The sequence below is a fragment of the Podarcis gaigeae genome (assembly GCF_964106915.1).
Source record: "Podarcis gaigeae genome assembly, chromosome: 7".
In the NCBI taxonomy this organism is placed as follows: Eukaryota; Metazoa; Chordata; class Lepidosauria; order Squamata; family Lacertidae; genus Podarcis; species Podarcis gaigeae.
In genome coordinates this window covers 73,180,049-73,202,184 of record NC_139683.1, presented here as the reverse complement: position 1 = coordinate 73,202,184, position 22,136 = coordinate 73,180,049, and the positions used below count along the sequence as shown (strand labels likewise).

At 39.7% G+C, this 22,136-nt stretch overlaps 1 protein-coding gene across 4 annotated transcripts in view; it reads right to left on the bottom strand.

Annotated features, from left to right (window-relative positions):
• Window positions 1-22,136, bottom strand: part of CDH12 (cadherin 12) — a 652,231-nt gene that overhangs the window by 381,065 nt on the left and 249,030 nt on the right. For 2 of the 4 annotated variants that reach the window (XM_083747240.1, XM_083747239.1), the window contains one exon: window positions 21,159-21,239. The exons of the other annotated variants lie outside the window; for them this stretch is intronic. The gene's annotated coding sequence lies outside the window, so the exon portion shown is untranslated. The remainder of the gene's footprint in view (window positions 1-21,158; window positions 21,240-22,136) is intronic. 4 annotated transcript variants of the gene reach the window in all.

The window sequence follows — 22,136 nt, the reverse complement described above, 5'->3', positions numbered from 1 at the left end:
CATGATTACTTTCCAGAACTAGAAATAATTTGAGCACCTACACCTCACACAATGGTGACAAACTGTATGGGCAATTGCCTGATCTGAAAAACTGACAAAAAGGTTGTATGTCTTGAACAGTACATGTGATGCAGATGATTTTATCAAAATATGTTACCTCTTTGCAAGATATTATACCAAACATTCTGATTATTGGCAACCACCAAATTTCTGAACGAGTTAATGGGAAATTTTTGACCAATTCTGACAGAGTGGGAAAATGGGGAAAACTTGATGTTTTGTTCATGCCTTGCTGAAAATCAATAAAAATTATTATTATTATTTTTTTTAAAAAGAAATATTTACTGTGGTGTTTACCACCAGTCAGCATCATAACATTTAATTACGAAATCTGTTTGGCTAAACAGCCATTCTAGATGCAATAATTAAACAGATGCATAAAGGTAAAGGTAAAGGGACCCCTGACCATTAGGTTCAGTCGTGACCGACTCTGGGGTTGTGTGCTCATCTCGCTCTATAGGCCAAGGGAGCTGGCGTTTGTCCGCAGACAGCATGACTAAGCCACTTCTAGCGAACCAGAGCAGCGCACAGAAACACCGTTTACTTCCCGCCGGAGCGGTACCTATTTACAGTATCTACTTGTACTTTGATGTGCTTTCGAACTGCTAGGTTGGCAGGAGCAGGGACCGAGCAACGGGAGCTCACCCCGTTGCGGGGATGCGAACCACCGACCTTCTGATCAGCAAGTCCTAGGCTCTGTGGTTTAACTCACAGCACCTTAAACAGATGCATACTGATTTAATTTTTTTAAAAAAGGGATTAGGGGAGCAATCCTTTAGCAAGATCCGCTGGTATGAGCTCAGAGTTAAGATACACCAGGTTAACTCCATCATCTTTGACTGAACTGGTAATATGCCAGTGTAATTCCCCACATCCTGGCTCAGTTAGAACCTATCTGGCTAGGCTGAGCCCAGCAGGCGAAATCCCTGAAAAGCAGGGTAGGCTTAGGCTGGATCCTAAATGCATTCACCTGGGCAACCTGACCTGGCATGTTAAGTTACAAAAAAGGGTGGTGTAACAAAAACACTAGGGTTGTTTTCCCTCTGCCAGGTTTAGGCCAGCTCAGCTAATATTAGCCCCACTGCTGAACAGAGTTTGATCTGCTGTAAATTTATGCCAACTTAACTTGTACCGGCTTGCTTTATGCCAGCTTTTTGTGTATAGGATTGCTCCTTGGGTCTGCCTAATATTAATATAAATAGTTTTGCTAGCCAGTTGCAAATTTTATTCATTTATGCTGACTTAACTTGCACCTGCTTGCTTTATGCCAGCTTCTTATGTATAGGATTGCTCCTTGGGTCTGCCTAATATAAACAGTTTTGCTAGCCAGTTGCAAATTTTATTCATCTAAGTGTCTCAGAAAAGAAAATATCTATGGAAGAATGTGGAACAATATTTCTTCAGATCCCCTTTGGAATATAAACAGAGGTCTTCAGGAATGAATACAATATTACATAGATTATTACCTTTATAGTAGGTCTCTTAAACATAGGAAGAAGGTTCGTACAGATAATAAATCCTTCTATCTCCCCTGTTGCATGGCTTTTATGTATTGATTTTTTTTATGATGATAATCTAATGGGAAATTTATCTAGTTCAAAGAAATTAGTTCCAATTAAACTAATGGAAACATGGAATAATGGGCAAGCAATTTATTATCAAGTTCTTCCTACAAATGAAGTGCCTCGAGTGCAGTTTTTCCAATGAGGCATTATGTGCTGGAACTATTTCACTATAAGCAAATGGGGAGGTGACAGCTTTTGAAAAAGAATTTTCTTTTAAGAGTGTTCACATGAACACTTCCATGTATAGAAAGGGTGGATGAAGGGATCTGACATTTACATATATTCAGATTATTCTGAAGGAGTTATGCATGCATAAAATGTGAACATATAGAGCTCCCGTCCTGGAGGAGAGACCTGACCAAGTCAGGGTTCATCCTTGTGTGGAGCTTCTAAATTGATTGGAGACTTGTATTTTTAGAAAAAGTTATGAATTTTGTCAGGAGTCCAGAATTAAGCTGCTCCTCTCCCATGATAGTGGTACTGGAGTTTATTGTGGTTTAGACTGAGGGAAGGGGTGTAAACACATGAGGTGGTTTACTGAAAATATTTTAGAAATTTCCCCTTGCTTAGATATGAAGACTACATTCTGGAAAAGAAGAAAAATCCAATTGGAGCATGAAAAAGTTGCATGGTAAATTTTTTAACATTCCCATTTCGACATACTGTGCAATATTTATCACTATTATTCTCTTGACATGTTACATCTTCAGTTACTTATTAACTCGTACACTCCACAAACCCAAATCTTTTGGGTAAACCATGTCCATGGTTAACATTTCTAATCTAATTGGCTCTAACTTATTATGTTTAGCAACTATATACTAGTAAATAGTGTAAGACAGACATGATTCACTAGGCTATCTCTTTGGAAAATCTAGCTATATTTCTATTCTTATTATTGATGAGAACAAGGTAGCAACTTCAGTTTATTTTCTAATCTTGTGTTCTAAGAAGGTCTGATAAAGGAAAATATAAAAATCTGTATAAGTAACTGGGTGAAAAAAGTGAACTGTTCACTATCATCTTTCTTCAAATCCCCTTTTAACTATTGGCAGAATTAGTGTCATGTGATTACATGTTTTTAACCAATCCAGCTCATCAGCTTTTGATAGCATTGACCATGGTTTCTTTCTAGATTAGCTCCAGGGAATGGGAATTTGGGGCACTGTGTTGCCATAGTTTCAATCCTACCTCTGGTATAGTGCCAAGAAAGTAGCACTGGAGAGTGCTTTTTGGCCCCATGTTGGTTATGCAGTCAGGTATCTCCACCCCCATCATTCAGCCCAGAAACTGAGGTCCAGCTCTGAGGGCCTTCCAGTGGTTCCTTCACTGTGAGAAGTGAAGTTACAGGGAACCAGGCAGAGGGCCATCTTGGTAGTGGCTCACAGCCTGTGGATTTCCATCCCATCTGATGTTAAACAGATAAGCAACATTATGACTTTTAGAAGACAACTGTAGACAGCCCTATACATGGACATTTTTAATGTTTGAGGGTTTTATTGTGTTTTTAATATTCTGTTGGGAGCAGCCCAGAGTGACTGGGGTAACCTAACCCAGTTAGAAGGGTGGGGCATAAATAATAAAATCATCACCATCATCAATATCTGTATTAAGGCACTGGAAGCAGTCATTAGGAGCTTGGAGGCAAGGTGACACCAGTATGCTAATGATGCCTGGCTCTATTTTTCCATAACATCTTAATCTGTAGAGGCCATGTGGCCTGATGATATGCATGGCTTTTTCCCCCCAGCGGAAACTCACAGGAACTGGTGCCTCTCAGGTGGGCATCATTGCCATTATAGGAGAACAAGGGAGGCATTCCTGGTGAGTTCTTTTTCTATAAAAATAACACTGGTTAGATGAATGAGAGGAAATAAGCTGAGCTTGAATCCTTGCAAGATACAGGCACTGTCAGTGAGTGGTCCCCATGTCTAATATGCCTACCTTGAATGGGGTTACACTCCTCTTTAAAGAGAAGGTTCGGAGTCTGCGGCTGTTTTTGGATCCAGCCTTGTCACTGGAGGTCCAAATAGCCTCTGTGGATAGAAGCACTTTTTATCAGCTGTGACTGATATGACAGCTTTGACCATTCCAGAACTGGGAGAGCTGGAGCACAGTAGTTCAGACATTGGTGACTTAATGATTGGATCACTGCAATGTACTGTATGTCAGACTTCCCTGGCCCTTGATCCTGAAGCTACAGTTAGTGCATAGAGCAGTGAGACCCTGTCAGCATATAACATTTCTGTTCAGAGATTTGCTGATTTGCTACTATGCCAAGTTAAAAGTGTAACAATTAGTTTATCAAACCCTTAACAAGTTGGGACCACTTTACGTGTTATATCTCCTTATCCTAGCAATATACAGCATGCATACTCTACTGCTTCAATCAGAAGAAGTTTCACACAATACCCGTTGCACACTTTTAAGAAATCAATCTTTTACTATGGCAGCACGAACACTTTGGAACTCACTTTCTATTTATATCAGGCAAACATTTTCACTGCACTCTTTTTGGCACCTGCTAAAAACATTTCTGTTTAGGAAAGCCTATCCAGGCATCTAAAAGCTCTCATATGTTTTAATCCAGTTTTAATCCAGGCATCTAAATGCTCTCATATGTTTTAATCTTATTTCTGGTTGTAATTATTTTTGGATTTTAAAAATACTTTTAACTGATTATTTTATTTAATAATAGTAGTAGTAATAAAAATTATTTTATTATTTGTACACCAACCATCTGGCTGGGTTTGCCCAGCCACTCTGGGAGGCTTCCAGCACATATAAGAAGATAATAAAATGTCCAACATTAAAAACGTCAAACATTATTCTTTTTGTGAACTGCTCTGAGGTTTTATTCCAATTGAGCGGTAACATAAATGTTGCGAACTAAATAAACAAAGGTTCCCCGACCTTTTCTTCCCACCCAATGTGTAGATATGCCCTTGGCAAAATTGTGCATTCCCTGTGCTTTGCATGCATGCTTGAAAACTGAGTTCAGCACAGTGAAAGTGCAAAGGAATAACATTTTTTTTAAAGAAAAAAGAAGAAGAAAGAAAGAAAAGAACAGTACTTTTATGTTCTTGTTCCTTTCTAAAGTACATATTTGATTCATGCCACCATAACAGCCACATCATTTGCTACAAGTAAAATGAATCTCATGAATCAAAGTAATGACTAGGCCCTTAGCTTGATATATTGCAGGCTACAGTATCTTGAGAAATGAGGATGGTAAGTATCATTGTGTTAAAAATGCACAGGGAGAAGACTGCTATGTAAAAACATGATGATTCTATTAAATTAACTGTGTTTGGGAGCAAGGGTTCCTGATTATGCTTTGGTACGCAGCATGGAATAGACCGCAGTGGATCCAATTTTTAACATTCTAAATATTTTTCCTAACAACTCTCAGCCTTGGGCTGAAAATGTCCAGCTCCCCTAAATCTGCGGTGGTCCATGCTTAATCACCCCAATCCAGCTAGCGGCTATGTGAACATACAAGCTAGCTTCTGTGTTTGCGACTTGATGGATGAAGGACCACATGTGTAATCAGGTTTCATGTATACAGTTTGCCTCCAACCATTGGAGCTGCTTATATGGAGCGCTTTTTATGATACAATCACACCTATCCATTAAGAATTGTTTCTCTAATTGGATGGTTATTGAAAATGGGGGGGGGGGGTTGCCAATACTTAGGTTTAAAGATATTTTCTGCATTCCCAAATATTGGATCCTTTATGTATCACTGGATGAAAATCTAAATATTTTTATTAAAAATATAAATACATTACTTTACAGTATTAGTTTTAGCTTTTATAGGCAAGGGGTAAACCATTCCATGTTGCAAGACTTATTCAAAAATAATACACAACAAACTTTTAAAAAATGTTTTTTAAAATAAACAACAACATGCAAACTAGAGCAAATTTATCAACATTTTAAAATAATAAAAAAAACTATCTAGGGTTTAACAGTGTATGAGATTAGCATGAATTTTAGTAGGTTGTTACCTTTATGTTAGTTCTTCCACCTTATGTTTTTACCTAAATTAACAGAATACTGTCTTTGTGTTTACTCAGAAGTAAGCTCCATGATGCTCAATGGGACTTACTGACATTTAATCATGTAAACATCTTGTTGATTTTGAGAGGATAACTTTGGGGAAAGATCAAGAGATCATTTTCAAAAATGTTGGGGAAACATACAAACATATGATAACAACTAGACCCTTTACAGCATGGAAGGGGAGCCTCAAAACCTCCCCATTAGGCCCTTGGGGTTCTCCCCAGGCTGCATCTTAGCCACACTTCCTCTCCCTATGCCACACTGCAGTAGTTTGTCCACCTTTGGTCCCAACCCTGCACACAGTTCTCACCTGTGGCTCCTAGAAGATGTCAGCATGCAACAGAAGTCATACTCCAGGAAGCAGCTTCAACTGGCCAGCTAAACCAGGAAAAGGTAGCTGATGGATCTCAAACCCTCAGTGAGTTATGCATGCAAAGGCAGGCTCTGGCAGATTGAGCACAGAAGACCAATAATGGTCAAGAAGATAGTTTCTGCTATAAAGGGAAGTGAGGAATAGATGGGGTTCGTTGTCATGGGGAAATAGCCCATCTAGGAGAAGGAAAACCCAGATCCTAAACCTCTGCTGCCCGTCAGGATATCTTCAGGAGAAGAAAAGGCTAAGGAGTTAAGCCTACACAATTCTGGTCCCCAAGATGGTTGGATGGTGCCTTGCATGCCTCCTTCCAGCAACTTCTGCAACCAAGCTAATATCAAACGTATTGTTCTGCTTTCCTGTAGACCACATTAGTGAGGCTAAGTGAGGGGTCTTGTGGTCTTGGTAGCCCTGGACCTCAATACACATTGCCTAGGCTTGCATCCCGGGGAGGTCTCTTTGGTGCTGCTAAAGCAGTGGCTTGATTTCACCACTGGAGGCGCAGTCCATTGTCTATCAAGACAAGAGACAGATGGCAGCTGGCAAGGTTGTAGTGCATGAAGCGGGAGTGGAACTGTCCGTGCTGACTGTCCCAACCCCAAACTCCACACACTGAGCAGCTCTGTGTGAATGTTTTATGTGAAGGTTCTGAAAACACAGAGATAATCAATGCACAGTGGGAACAGAGTCAGTGAGGTAAATCCTAAACCCCATGGAAGCCTTCAATATACTATACACATTTTAGTCCTCTTCAAGCATTCATGTAAACGCATGAGGGGCAGCGGGACAAGTGTTACCATCCAACTTGTGATTAGAACGAAGACTGAGGTGGAGCTTGCATGCTTGTTCCCATTGTTCCCACCCCACCCCACCCCCCCACAAATTTACTGAAAATAGGATGCATGGTGAGGGCTTCCAAAATAGTTTACATCATCCAGTTCTGGGACATCCAGAGACGGAGGGAACAAAGTAATGTTTGATGATGAACTCTAAACTTTGTGTGGAAGTAGGGTTTGGACTTATCTACCGGTATAACATTAAGGAAAGTTATTTTACAATATTACCTTGAAGAAAGGGACGCCGGTGGCGCTGTGGGTTAAACCACTGAGCTTAGGGCTTGCTGATCAGAAGGTTGGTGGTTCAAATCCCCACGACAGGGTGAGCTCCCATTACTTGGTCCCTGCTCCTGCCAACCTAGCAGTTTGAAAGCACATCAAAGTGCAAGTAGATAAATAGGTACCACTCTGGCGGGAAGGTAAACAGCGTTTCCATGTGCTGCTCTGGTTTGCCAGAAGCAGCTTAGTCATGCTGGCCACATGACCTGGAAGCTGTCTGTGGACAAACACTGGCTCCCTCGGCCTACAGAGCGAGATGAGCATGCAACCCCAGAGTCATCTGCGACTGGACCCAACGGTCAGGGATACCTTTACCTTTTTAATACAGGATAAGCACCCATTTATATTTTTTTATGCAAATGAGAGAATGAAGAGTTCATGTTCATAAATTTATTATAGCTTAGCAGCGACTGATTTCATTTTGGCATAAATATAATTCTAGAAGAGCACGGCATTATTTTTATTTAAATTTCTAAATAAATTGATTGTAAAACAACTGATCTGATGGTGGTTTGCTATAAGCTTGTGTGCATGTTTGTAGATTTGCATAACTGTGTTGTAACTGAAGGGATTTATTATTTTTTATTTTTTGACATAGGTTTCTATATTGGAAAAGTGATAAATGGTAATTTTAAAATGCACTCATTTCCCAGAAATTTAATGCTTAACCCTTATCTGCAGCATCAGCCTGAGAAAAACAACTTAATTCTAGGTTCTTTGCCTGAATAAAATAGCCCTTATTTCTATAGAAATTGCCATTCAGTATTCTAACAGAATAATTCCTTTTCCTGGAATAAGAATTAGGGAGACTTCATTTTCCCTCTCTAATATCATTCATTACTGTAAATCTAATTTATGATCTACTCACTTAATTTCTCTCTTCTTTTTAATGCTCAAAAATCTTCTTGGTGATTTCTCGACTGCATTGGCCCGTCACTACTCACTCAGCAATATATTTTGCAAAATCCATTTATTTATTTTGATTTTAATCTTGCTATCTCTCTGGGTATAGTACATATAAATATATCCCTGAAAATATTAGTTAGACACGTGCTGTTTTATTTGTATTGCCAGGGGGATGGTGGGGCACTGTTAGGGATTTTTCTTGCCACAGGTGACAAAATAACTCTGCTTTTTTTGAGTGGGGAACCATTTGTTGCTCCACCTGAGGCAGTAAAATGTATTGGATCAGCCCTCCTCTTCCTTTGCTTTCATTGTTCTCAGCAAATACAACAGAAAAACACGTGAAAGAACTGTTATCAGCTGACATTAATAATTGCCCATAGTGGCATTTAATCTGTTCAGCAGCCCATGAGATTTAGCATAATGTTGTCAACAAAATGGCATGGGTTGAACAACAAAGGGGATTTAAATGGCCATGTTGGCAAACTGTCAAAACAACAACAAAAACAAGAAAGAATAAAAGAATAATAGAATTGTAGAGTTGGAAGGGAGCCAAGGGTCATCTAGACCAATCTCAGCTAAAGCATGCAGGAAATTCAGCTAAAGCATTTGTGAAAATACAAAGAAAATTGCCATGGAGAAGAACAAAATCGAATCAAGAACAGCAAAGTGTTGGAGAAAATTCCGAAAATTACAGAAAGCTAGAAACACATTACCCTCAGAAAAACACACACACACACAAATGAAACGAGGTTATTCATTTTATTCCAGCTCTAATTATTTCTGTTTTTGATGTATTACTTAACATGTCAGTATGCCACCACTTTTGCTATATGTATGACCTAAATGTTTAAAATGAGAATGGACTGACTACAAATAAGTAATATAGTCACTGGGAAAAATGATCGCATGCACGTTCACTAAGAGAGCGGGTTCTGAAATTCAGAAAGGGCTGCTGAAAGGAATGTCCATATATGGAGAGAAAATATAATTGCCTCTGAGTCAATCGATGCATGTATTTATTTTCTTTCTGTTCTGCTGCCAGTGTGCAAAATGTAACTTTCTTCAGAGCGGGTTTCCCTCCTCTCTTTCTTTTGCTGCTTCAGGCTGGGATGTTTACATTCAATTAAAGCTCCCCGCCTGCATTTCCCATGGGAATGTTTGATCTATATGATATGAGTGACATATATGCTCAGGTCATGCACAATGTATCATTAGCTTGTTGATTGTCTTCAGCACCTTTTCAAAAGAAGATTTCATTAGCATGAAAATGGAAATTGACTCTTAGTTTTAGACAGGCTAATTGTTACCCAGGGTAATTTATAGAACACTAAATATTAAACTCATCAAAATGTATGAAGCTAAAGCAATTCATATCAGGCCGGCTAGGCATCTCTGATACACCAGCCAAGAGATAGGACTGAGAAATCTAACAGTATGCATATCGACTTTTTCCTATGGGGAGCTGGCACCGGTTACTACAATACTCCATTATTTCTGTCTGTGTTTTGGTTCAGTGCTGAGGAACAAGGGTGCTATTGAGAGAAAGCAGGGGGGGCAATGTCACTGCAACATTCATGCTATGTTTCTATCCAAATTACAAATACTACAACAGCCATTGTTGCTATAAACTGGTAGATTCAAATTGTGAACCTCCAGGGAATTCCGAGGATTCCTGGAAACTGTACGAGCAGGATGTGTTTTCATAAAATTGCCACCCCTGAATTTTTTGCAACATGCAACTGTGGCGATCACACAGGGTCCCCGGACGTTTGACGGTCTATTGATCCCTGTGCCACCACTGTGATTGCCTCTTCGCTGCCACCAACCCGTTTCCCTCGGGTAGACACGGAGTCTAGACAGTTGTTAACATTAACAAATAATAAAGTTTATTTTTATAAGCATGAAAAAATTTAAGGTTTCAGTTAATTTTTCTTGTCAGTTTCTTAATCTTAGTTTCTTTACTGTCCTATACGTTCCTAATAACTTCAAACTGATTATCCCAACTATCTATCTGACTCCACCTAACAGTTCCTCTCACTCTCTCACAACACAACTCGACCAACCCACAGACTTATTCTCCCTCTTCCTTCTCCAACTCCCAACTCTCAACTGACTTCCACACAACTCGGACTCTAACTCTAACTCCTCCCCTGGCCAATCACTTCACACACATTTAACCCTTTCCTTATGACCCACCTAGGAGGCAAATGCCACAGCAACGCTTTCATGGTAGACATGCAACAGCTTGCAAACCCTACAATGTTTCCAATCCTGCATGCTGTAGGAAGCAGGACCTGAGTGCAATAGCTTTCTCTCGCACACACTTGTATACAGAAGCATATTGCCTCTGGCATTGGCTGTTAATAGCCTTATCCTCCAGGAGTTCATCTTATTCTCCTTGAAAGCTATTAAAATTTTGAAAGTCATTACCATATCTTGTCAATAGCAAAACAAGTTCAAAGCAACTGCTGTGAACAATGAAATGGTATGTATATGAGAGGCGCCAAATACATTGGCATAAGAGAGATCCAAATTTGGCCATATTGGCAATAAAGGGATGGAGAACTTGAAGGCTTCGGGTTGCACTGCAGCTCCCATAATAAGCTGATAGGCAGGGATGAGGGGACTGCAAGTCCAGCAACATTAGGAGAGTCACATGTTCTCCATCCCTCATTGATAATTTCAATATAGCTTTAAAAGGTTTATATGTTGACTAATGTATTGTAGTGGGACGCAGGTGGCACTATGGGTTAAACCACAGAGCCTAGGACTTGCTGATCAGAAGGTCGGCGGTTCAAATCCCCGCGACGGGGTGAGCTCCCGTTGCTCAGTCACTGCTCCTGCCAACCTAGCAGTTCACAAGCACGTCAAAGTGCAAGTAGATAAATAGGTACCGCTCCAGCGGAAAGGTAAACGGCGTTTCCGTGCGCTGTTCTGGTTTGCTAGAAGCAGCTTAGTCATGCTGGCAACATGACCTGGAAGCTGTATGCCGGCTCCCTCGGCCAGTAAAGCGAGATGAGCGCCACAACCCCAGAGTCGGTCACGACTGGACCTAGTGGTCAGGGGTCCCTTTACCTTTTTTGTAAGAAAAAAATTGTATTGTAAGAAAGAATGAATGTGTAAAGAAAATAATAAAAAATATTGGAAGATAATTTCAAAAAGCTTTAAGATACAAGAAGGAGCCCATCAAATGTTCCCACTGCAAACAACTTTTTCAGCCATCTATCTTGAATATACCCAAGAATGAGGCCATTTGAAAATTTCATCCACAAAGACATAATGAAATCTTTCTCCCAACTGACATGGTGCCCTTCATGATTTAATATATGTTGCTTAAATTCATCCTGTTCAGAATTATGGTCAACTATGAAAGAAGAAGCAGGATATTGCTTCACATTTTTTGAAATGTTTTCCTTAGGCAGAAAACAATATCAACATGAAGGCAGCATTGCTTTAACCTTCTCCATCATTCCATCATAGAACACATCAAAAATCTGTTTAAGTAAGGTTTTTTTTATTAAAAAAACAAAAAAAAATCCTGTTTAAAATCCAAAATAAATCTCCGTTAAGTCTGATGAAATCAGAATAATTTCTCCTCCACTCTAAGTATTACCTGGAAGTAAGTCTCATCAAACTCAATCAGAGAGATTTTCCTCTGACTGGACATGCATACGATTGTGCTGTCAGGTTGCGATCCTGTGCACGTATTGAGCTCAGGAAACCTTACTGAGCTCAAGAAGACTTACTTCTGGGCTGCACGTAAATCACAGAAAAGACAATTTCAATTCCGACTCAGATATTTTCATGGCCAAGTTGCATGATTGAGGTTGAATGCCTTGGGAACACATTCCATGTTAATAAAAATGGGTCAGTCAATAGGAGATGGAGCTCCATATGGTCCACAAACTGAAAGGAAGTAGAAAAGCTGTTGATTTTGTCTGGCAGTGATAGAGAACAGAAGAAACAATGCACCAGAATAATATGATCTTCCTTTCATCTTTGGCGTCTCTTCTGGGGCTACTGATGCTTGATTTCTACACACTTTGATCAGCTGAGGGTGGGCTTTGTGCTATTTTAGGCAGAAGGAAAAATAATAAAACAAAGGGAGGAAGTTTCTGGTCGAATTAGATTCTACTATTGTTTAGGCATAAGGATCTGTGTTGCCTTCTGTTGGGCAGGTAATGCTGTACTGTTAGTATGGCTGTGCAACACACACACACACACACACACACACACACACTATTAGATTCAGGGCACAATTTGGCATTTCAGATCAGACCCCAATTCATCACAGATCTGGATCCAACAGGGCTCCAGTTTCAGCTTGCAACGGGAACCCAAATCATCAGTACTTCCTTTGGGAAATCAAATTTCTTTAACTTTTTCATATTTGGAGACATTGTAGCTCTTCAGGACAGATTTCAAGGGTGGGGGGAGGAATCCTTGCTTGGGTATAACATAAAACTATGGTCTAGTGTTAGATTTCTGTGCATGAGCCTTGGACTCATGTGTGTGACTTGGGGAAGTCTCTAGCTAGGAGCAGGCCTAGAAAATCCTCAGTAACCCTAAAAGGTCCTTCCCATTGATGTTTGTACTGCTCTTCCTTCCTGAACCGCTCTGCCAGTTGTGACCAATTTATTTAAACTGATATTGTATATTAGTTGATTTCCCACCTGTTCCTTCAGGTACAGTATGGAGTAGGTGAGGCTAATCAGAAAAATAGGAAGGGAGATCCTACTGGGATCCAAATTGACTGGACTTAGTAATACTTTCACCTGTAAGACAGTGTGTGTATATTACAGTGCTGATTAACAGTGATGTATATACAGCAGCACATGCCTCCCACCTGGCTGGCTAGCCCACAAAGGCAGCATGTGCCTGTATGTCCCATCTTGTTGTCCCATCTTTCTTTGGGCGTGTTCACAAAGCCACTTGTGCCCCATGCACTCATATTAGCAGAAAGAAAAAGGGATATACTAGCGTGTGTGTGAGCGCTTACCAAATTTCCTAGCTGGCCTGCGACTGCATATTAAGTATTTTATTTGATCACCACATTTTGGACATTCGCCCTAAAATGAGATGTGCAGGAATCGTACTGATGAAATAGAGTAGTCCTCTCTTTAAAAACAAACAAATAAAAAACAAGATCCAGGTCAAAACTATATTGAAATGTTAGTAAAAGACAGAAGCATCCCTTGAAAATTAGCTCATGTGGGCAAATTGGATTTTCCATTTCGTATGCATATGATCATTTCCAGTCAGCCGGTAGCATTGCGGGTTGAAGAGTCAAAACCTTTCAGACTCTTTGGGTACTTCTGTAAGCAATCAATGCTGATATCCTCTATTGAATCCAACGGACACTCACCCAAGCTGTTTAGCTAGTCATTCAGTTCTGCACTTATTTGATTATTAGAAGGATGCAAAATGATCTCTTAGATACACAACATTAACCTTCAATCAATAACCACTTTAATGGTGGGTGGGACTCTTTCTCTCTAGCCTTTTCCAGCTGCATTAGTGCAACAATGCTGTTTTGAATAAAGCATGTTCAATATGTCAAATGTTTACACAGAAAGACAATGCATTAGACATTCTACATTTCTACACAACATTCTTCATCTCAAAGAATTTGAGGCACTGGAGTTTCTTAAGGGTTGCTTGGAACTATAAATGTGTGTGAGGGGTGAACTACAGTGCCCAGAATTCTTTGAGATGAAGAATGTGCTTTGAATGTGTTTTGTGGTTAAAGTGTGTACACAGCCTGTGACCCGTGAATGACAGAATTTCACCTGCTTTCTGATTAAAAGAAATATTGCTGTTTTTCACCCATGCAGATCAATAAGTGGAAGGCATGCATGTAACACCTTGAGTTTAGGTGATGCATGAGGTGATGTTTTCCAAGCACCACATTTTAGAAAGTAGGAAGTAAGAGGGAAAAGAAGATTTTCAGCCCACTAAGTTCCTAATCTAAGATCAAAACTATCAACAGTAGAGGAAAAATAGCCAAGGTGATAGACAAGCATTACAGAAACACTTAAGAACATCTGTGTTCCTATGAAATAAATGTACAGTGGTACCTCGGGTTGCATACGCTTCAGGTTACATATGCTTCAGGTTACAGACTCCGCTAACCCAGAAATAGTGCTTCAGGTTAAGAACTTTGCTTCAGGATGAGAATAGAAATTGTGCGCCGGTGGCGCGGCAGCCACAGGAGGCCCCATTAGATAAGTGGTGCTTCAGGTTAAGAATAGTTTCAGGTTGAGAACGGACCTCCGGAATGAATTAAATACTTAACCTGAGGTACCACTGTATTTGATGTAAAATTAAGAATGACCTTTTCTGATGGAACATGTTGTGCCCTTCAGATTGTTCTATCAATGCATGCTTTTCAGTTAGCCAGATGGAACAATCCCCACTATCATCCCCCCACATCGTTCTCAGACTGCTCCTGATCCCTACAAGCCAATTTCAGGGGCACAGGGGAGGAGCAGGAAGGACTGAGAAGAAGAAAACCTATTACAGTGGTACCTCGGGTTACATATGCTTCAGGTTACAGATGCTTCAGGTTACAGACTCTGCTAACCCAGAAATAGTACCTCGGGTTAAGAACTTTGCTTCAGGATGAGAACAGAAATTGTGCTCCGGTAGCGCAGCAGCAGTGGGAGGCCCCATTAGGTAACGTGGTACCTCAGGTTAAGAACAGTTTCAAGTTAAGAACGGATCTCTGGAACGAATTAAGTTCTTAACCTGAGGTACCACTGCATGTTGAATACAACCCAACTTAGTAAAATGCATTATAGTAAAGAACTACTGAGAAAGTTTAAATGGTGGAGAAAATAGTTGTTGCCATTTCTCTGGCATGGAAAAAGAAAGCTACTGTTGTGGTAATAAAAACGGTCATGGCTGTCTGTCTCCACGTAAGCACCCAGTGAATACTAAAGTTCTCCATCAGAGTATCTGAGCACACAATCATGTGGGGCAAGTTAATAACAAATTTCTGGGGCCCAGTTTATACATTTACAAGAATCCAATGGTGAAAAATATGTGATGAAAAATATTAACATATGCCTCAGTTTCATCCTGAATTTAAAAATATGTCTTGATGGCTTCAAGCAGTATTTGTTGTTGTTTAGTTGTTTAGTCGTGTCCAACTCTTCATGACCCCATGGACCAGAACACCCCAGGCACTTCTGTCTTCCACTGCCTCCCGCAGTTTGGTCAGATTCATGTTTGTAGCTTCGAGAAAGCTATCCAACCATCTCATCCTCTGTCGTTCCCTTCTCCTTGTGCCCTCCATCTTTCCCAACACCAGGGTCTTTTCCAGGGAGTCTTCTCTTCTCATGAGGTGGCCAAAGTATTGGAGCCTCAGCTTCACGATCTGTCTTTCCAGTGAGCACTCAGGGCTGATTTCCTTCAGAATGGATAGGTTTGATCTTCTTGCAGTCCATGGGACTCTCAAGAGTCTCCTCCAGCACCATAATTCAAAAGCATCAATTCTTCAGCGATCAGCCTTCTTTATGGTCCAGCTTTCACTTCCATACATCACTACTGGGAAAACCATGACTTTAACTATACGGACCTTTGTTGGCAAGGTGATGTCTCTGCTTTTTTAAGATGCTAGGTCTAGGTTTGCCATCGCCTTTCTCCCAAGAAGCAGGCGTCTTTTAATTTTGCGGCTGCTGTCACCATCTGCAGTGATCATGGAGCCCAAGAAAGTAAAATCTCTCACTGCCTCCATTTCTTCCCCTCCTATTTGCCAGGAGGTGATGGGACCAGTGGCGTAATCTTAGGTTTTTGATGTTGAGCTGCAGAACATATTTTGTGCTCTCCTCTCCGACAATCTTAATTCCGGTTTGGGACTCATTTAGCCCAGCCTTTTGCATGAATTCTGCATATAAGTTTCTGTTAAAGCCGACAGGAAATAAGAGATTCTCATGAACTATCAGCTAGCGATGAATGGCACTGTCAATTTCACCAGCTCATTTTTCAACTCTTAAATTTAGTTCATCCCATTTGTGGACAAATTTTCATTTTTTTAAAGGAAATGGGCATAGAATTTTGCTTGCATTTTTTCTGTTCTAATGTGCAAAATTTTGCAAGCAATTACCTCTGTTAAAGTGCATTTTTGTATGATATGTTCACTAATATATGTATTTTTGCACACTTTCCCCTCATATGTGTGTTTTTTAATACAGTTTAGTTAGAGAACCATATTGTAAAATACAGAAAAGGGAACATTTGAAAAAATAGTAGTGTTTAGGCTTTCATATTGTTTTGGAAAGTACAAATTTGTAAACTGAATAAATTCCTCCCTCATTACTGCTCTGGACACTGGCTGTTGGTGATAGTAGGTGGACTTGGTAACTGAGAGTGCTGAAGGCAAAACCAGGAGTGGACTTGTAGTCTACCTTTGTTGTAGGCCTGATCTCCAAAAGTGAACAGGTTTTACAGGTTTTCCAGCAAATAGACCTGACCTTTTAATGTATTTTAAATCTCCTGTTGGAAGCCACCTAGAGTGACTGGGGAAACCCAGCCAGATGGTCAGGGTATAAGTAATAAGTTGTTGTTGTTGTTATTCAAAATGTTTCATTGTTTTTCCAGAAATGTCTGGAGCAGATATGTGCATATTTCTTAAAATCTTATTGTTTACCTTTTCCATGTTAGTATATGTAGCTTTGATTTATAAACTTCAGGATAACTTTTGAAGAACACTATAAACTAGGTCAACCCTCCTAGATTCACATACATCCAAGCAAAATTCAGTCTTCAAATTGAGTCGACAAATTCAAAACACATACTGCATTTCAACCCTGGGTTTAATTGGAAATATCCTGTTCCCTGGTTTTGTTACTGGCAAAAGTGAAGAGATATATTTAACTACGTCTAATTAGTTAGCTTTTGCAAGTATGCAGAAATTTTTCATTAGGCTAGCTGGACTTGGAACCAATTGCTACCAAATGTCTAGTAAACACTGCTCCCCACCCAGTCTTAGAAGAGCATCTATTTCCACTTCCAGCTTTTCTTATCTCTCTCCAAACCTTGTGGACTTTGTTAACAAAAATTCAACTCTTTGGCTAAAATTATTTGCACACATATATTTAAAAGGAAACATGAAGAAACAGCTTCGTATGTTGGTTGTACTATAGTTTTCAGCTGAGAACTTTTGTGAAAGAGAGCTGATAATCAATGAGCAAAAACATGACAAAAACTTTTTGTAGCACAGTGACTTGCTCTCCAATATCATTTTATTAAAGAAATCTTAAGTCAGGTAGAAAGCACTCCTATGCAGATGAAGCTGACTTAAAAAGCAAACTGCTATAAATTAAGCCATCTTACACCAGATCCAAACACCATTTAGCAGTGGGGCTGCTTCTGCTGTCGCCGCTCTGATAAAGTCTGGCAGAAGGTGACTGTTAGGATAAGACTAAACTTTAAAATAGTATTCTGTGCTGGAATGCCAGCTCACATGACCAAGCTGAATGGGTTTAGGATACAGCCTAAGTCCCTGTTCTCTGACCCTGATCCCACCATACCGCTGAAATACTAAAACATCTATGACACATGGTCATCCAAGCTCTACTTAAGAACCTCCAGTGAATTTGCAAATGCATAAAACAACAGCTTAAAACTATTCATATTTTATTGCTTGTGATCTTTAAACGTTTAAAACCCAGAACTAGCTTTCATGTCTAATCTGGGGCTGATTATATATTTTCTATTTATTTAACTAATTCCATTTATGAATCACTTTCTATAGAAAATGTCAAAGCTATTTGACAATCAAACCAACACAATTAGAACCCATTAATATTTGTATTTTAACTAAATGTTATGAATCTAGATCTATATGGGTCTATCGCTCAGTCACTTTGTCATTTTCCATTCCGTTTCCTATTGTGTATCATTCCTTCTGGTCCAGAGAAAATACTGTATACAAATTTGCTTAAAATAATAATAATCACAGATTGCTTATCTCTTCTAATCTAGGAATAGAATATATTTGATATCCAGTTTGTTTGTTTGTTTGTTGTATTGTGGTACACTTCTGTGGAAATATTATTTTCCCCCCTCCACTGAGCCCATTTGAGGTCTACAGATGCACTGCAAACTTTGCCAAAGGAGACCGCAAGTTGACCTTCCAATGTTAAAGGATAGAGGTGAACTAAAAATAATTCCTCCCTCCATCTAAGCATCTAAGTGCTTTTGTGTGCCAACAGGAAGCACTACAGCAGAAAATATGTAGGCGGCGCCGCTGTGACTCTCTTGTGGGCAGGAAGAAAAATAGCTTCTGCTTTATTTGACAACGTCATCACGAATGTGAAGCACACAATTTATAAAGCCATCCAAATTAAATCTCTGCCATTTTAGATTGCAATCTGGATTGTAAGGGTTCTGATGCAGCAATGCATCAATTCTTTAGCACGCGAAAACAACCTACCAACCCAGCCCTCCCCCCCCCCTTTAATCTCCACAGGCTTTGCATTTGGTGGTTAATGTCCATTAATAGCCCTGTAAATGTAAATTAATGATGAGCGCAATCATCTACCTATCTATCAAGGGTTTTTATATAGACATCCATCACCACAATGGATTAAAAAAAGAAGCAGGGATGATTGCCTTTCCCCTTCTATCGACAAAGAGTTATTTTGCTTGCTTTAGCAGTTACATTTTTCCATATAACAAAGTGAATCTTGTTGTCCCCAGGTCAACTGTACTCATGCGGTTCTCCTCTCACTGTTTCTATTACCTGGGGGAAATGGAGTATATGGACTCCTTAGTCCAAGTGATTGGCAACATGGGTGAAGCCTTTTGGTGAATTGGGATATATTCCACAAACTGAAATTCCAATGCATAGAACAATACCAACATACAGAGTCAAAGTCACATTTGGATCAATTTTTACGGCTACTTTCTCTGGAGGTATAAAATAAAAACACATGCAGATTTATATGAGAATAGTGGTTTTGCCATGTACCTCCAAATCAAATAAACCTGAGAGAACTTAACAACAAGCCACAGGATAAACACAAACTGTACTTTTGAAATATTCCTTGCATTCTGGCTTCAGAATGTTGAAATAACTTAGACTCCATAGCTGAAGTATCATAGAATGCTTGTGAGAATTCCATTTCCTCAGACATTTTAAAAACTGTGAGCACACAAAACGTATGGCCTGATGATAGTATCATACCCTCCAACATTTCTTTTATGAAAATAGGCATGCCCTATTTGATAATAATAATAATTTTATCATTTATACCCAATCCATCTGACTGGGTTGCCCCAGTCACTCTGGTCAGCTTCCAACATATATAAAAACATAATAAAACTTCCCTATGCTGTGCTGCCTTCAGATGTATTCTAAAGGTTGTATAGCTGCTTTTCCCATTGGCTCGGGTGCAACAAAACTCTGACATTTCTCTGATGAAAATAGGGACATCCAAAGGAAAAGTGGGACATTCCATGATGAAATCAGAAGCTGGGATGGGTTTCATAATTCTGGGACTGTCCCTGGAAAATAGGGACACTTGGAGGATCTGTGGGACAGGTTGCATGGGAAGGAGGAATCTCTGTCACAACATAGTATTCAACTATTTGAGTGTATAAATATAGTGTGTGAAAGTAGTAGCCAGTCAGTGATAAGGACAATTAAGTCTCACTGATTTCAATGAAAGAAAAGCATACGCTTAATATTCCAGCTGAAATAAATTCAGCTTAAAAGTGTGGCTAGATCGTGTCCTTCATGTTTATTTCATTTTCATTTTCACCTTATTTTTCTCTTGACACATCAGATTTTTATCAGTACTGATCACATTCTAGGAGAAAATCAAAGCATTTCTGTGCATGCCATAGAAGGAGACACTAGAGAGCAAAACAGCTAACATCTCAACCTCGTCAAGGTCAGCTTTCCGCTGCATGCAAACATCTATACGGCACTAAATTCCCAGCAGGGGGAAGAAAAGGATTTGAGTGAGTAAATAGCTATGATAAAAATGAACACCAATCTCAAGAGTCATCATGAAGGCTGAGCTTAATGGATCACTTGCAAAATAGTGGATATTAAACTGTCTCTGGTGCCTTCTATCAAAGAAATGACAGACAGCTAAGTTTACACAGATTTACCATCAGAATGCATTTCAAACCATGAGTGTTTCTTTTTGCCTTTCACAAGGCTCTGCCCATATTTGACAATTGCTGAGATATTTCAGTAAAAGAAGTACATATTCAAATTTCCCCCATTAACTCTATTAATGCTAGATGGAAACATTTTCTCAGTAATATGAAATAAGCACTTTGATAAAGACAGATTTGTCCTTTCCTGGGATTCATGCGATTTCAGTTTTCACTTGATAACAATGAAGGGTGAAATTGTTAAATCAGATATTTTTTGACTCAACAGAATTTCTCTCCTCTTAGACAAATCACCTTCCTCCTAACTGGAGTTTGACAGCCATAAGTACAATGATCAACTACGTCCCATAATTTCTTAAGTATATAAATAATACATACAATTGTTGTCTGATGTTTGAACAAGGAAATGAACTTGGAAGTTTTCTATTGTCAGTTTACATCATCTACCAACATGATATCTGCCACACTGATATCATGTGCAAAGCCTGTCTTCAACATCAGGTACTAGGTTCACATAGCAGAAGAATTCATTTATGCAAAAGTCCCATGCAGTTTAGATTGCCACATGATAGTTGTCATATGGTGAACATGTAGGAATATGCAGAACTCCCCATCTCCAAGGAAATGAAAAGAGGTGTATTAAGACTTTTTGTTCCCCGTAATCCCTTGGCTGTAAGAATGGGCCAGGAATCCAGTTCCAATGGACCTTGGTATATATTTGTGAATTTGACCGCCTGGAGCAAAAACCTAGCAGCAAACTGCATTTCCATCCACAATATTTTATGACTATTGCCCAATAGATTATATTGCCTGGGGGACAAACAAGGACAGTAGTAGCAAACGGTAGGGGAAGTGCTCCAAGTTAAAAACATCATTTCACACACACACACACACACACAAACACCCCCCCCCCAAGTATATAATTTTGGAGTTTAAACTTACCTGTTTTGCTCTCTGTCAGAGTCTGAAGATCCAAAGGCAACCCTTAATATCCTAACTTTATTGAAATGAATTGGGCCGGGGCTGGAAGGGACAGAGGAAATGGAATGAGAGTGAGCATACTTTTAAGGAATCTGGAGAAAGCATATCCTGTTCTACTTCCCTTCCAGCCCCTGACTCCTATGACAATGAGTCATCTAATCAGCCAACTTTTTGGTTATGTGTATAAAATGTGAGCTCACAATTGTAACTGTTCACATTTTAATGGAATCAGTAGCGGTAGTGAGGAGTTGCAACAAGATGGGAATTTGGGGGGGGGGGGAATTGAGATGTTTAGAAGGTTACATCACCACCTGGGTCTTCCTCGAAAGCAATGACATTCAATTCTGCCTCATATTTTCACTTCGGCAGCTCCAAGATTAAAGTATTGGCAAGTGCCATGTTTTTCTAAGAGATGGAATATTTGCAGATGTCACTAAAATGGTGCCCTTCCTCTGTTGCTGGGCTACGCACCCCATCAGCCCCAGTCAGCAAGGCCAATAATCCAGGATTATAGGAGTTGTAGACTAACAACTGGCCCATGACACAAGAAAGCATGAACAGCTTAAGAGCAACAGAACATACCATGGAATGAGCAATGCTAGGCATATCATTACTGTATAAGACTGAAGAACTAACAATTGGATATCACAAAGATCAAAAGTTATGGAGCTAGTGGGAAAGGCCCACTTAAAAGGGACATATGCAGGGCATGTGGCAAGAGATGACTCAGACTGATGGAATGAAGCAGTGCTAGTGTGGAGACCCTACAATATTAAAAGGTCTAGGGGGTGTCCATCTATGCAATGGGTGGACAATCTAAAACTAACAGTAGGACCTACATGGATGCAGCAAGTAAACTCAAGAGAATGCTGGAGGTGTCTATTGGTGGAGGAGGAAAAGGAGGACTTAGCTAACAACAACAAGAAGGACCATGTTGAC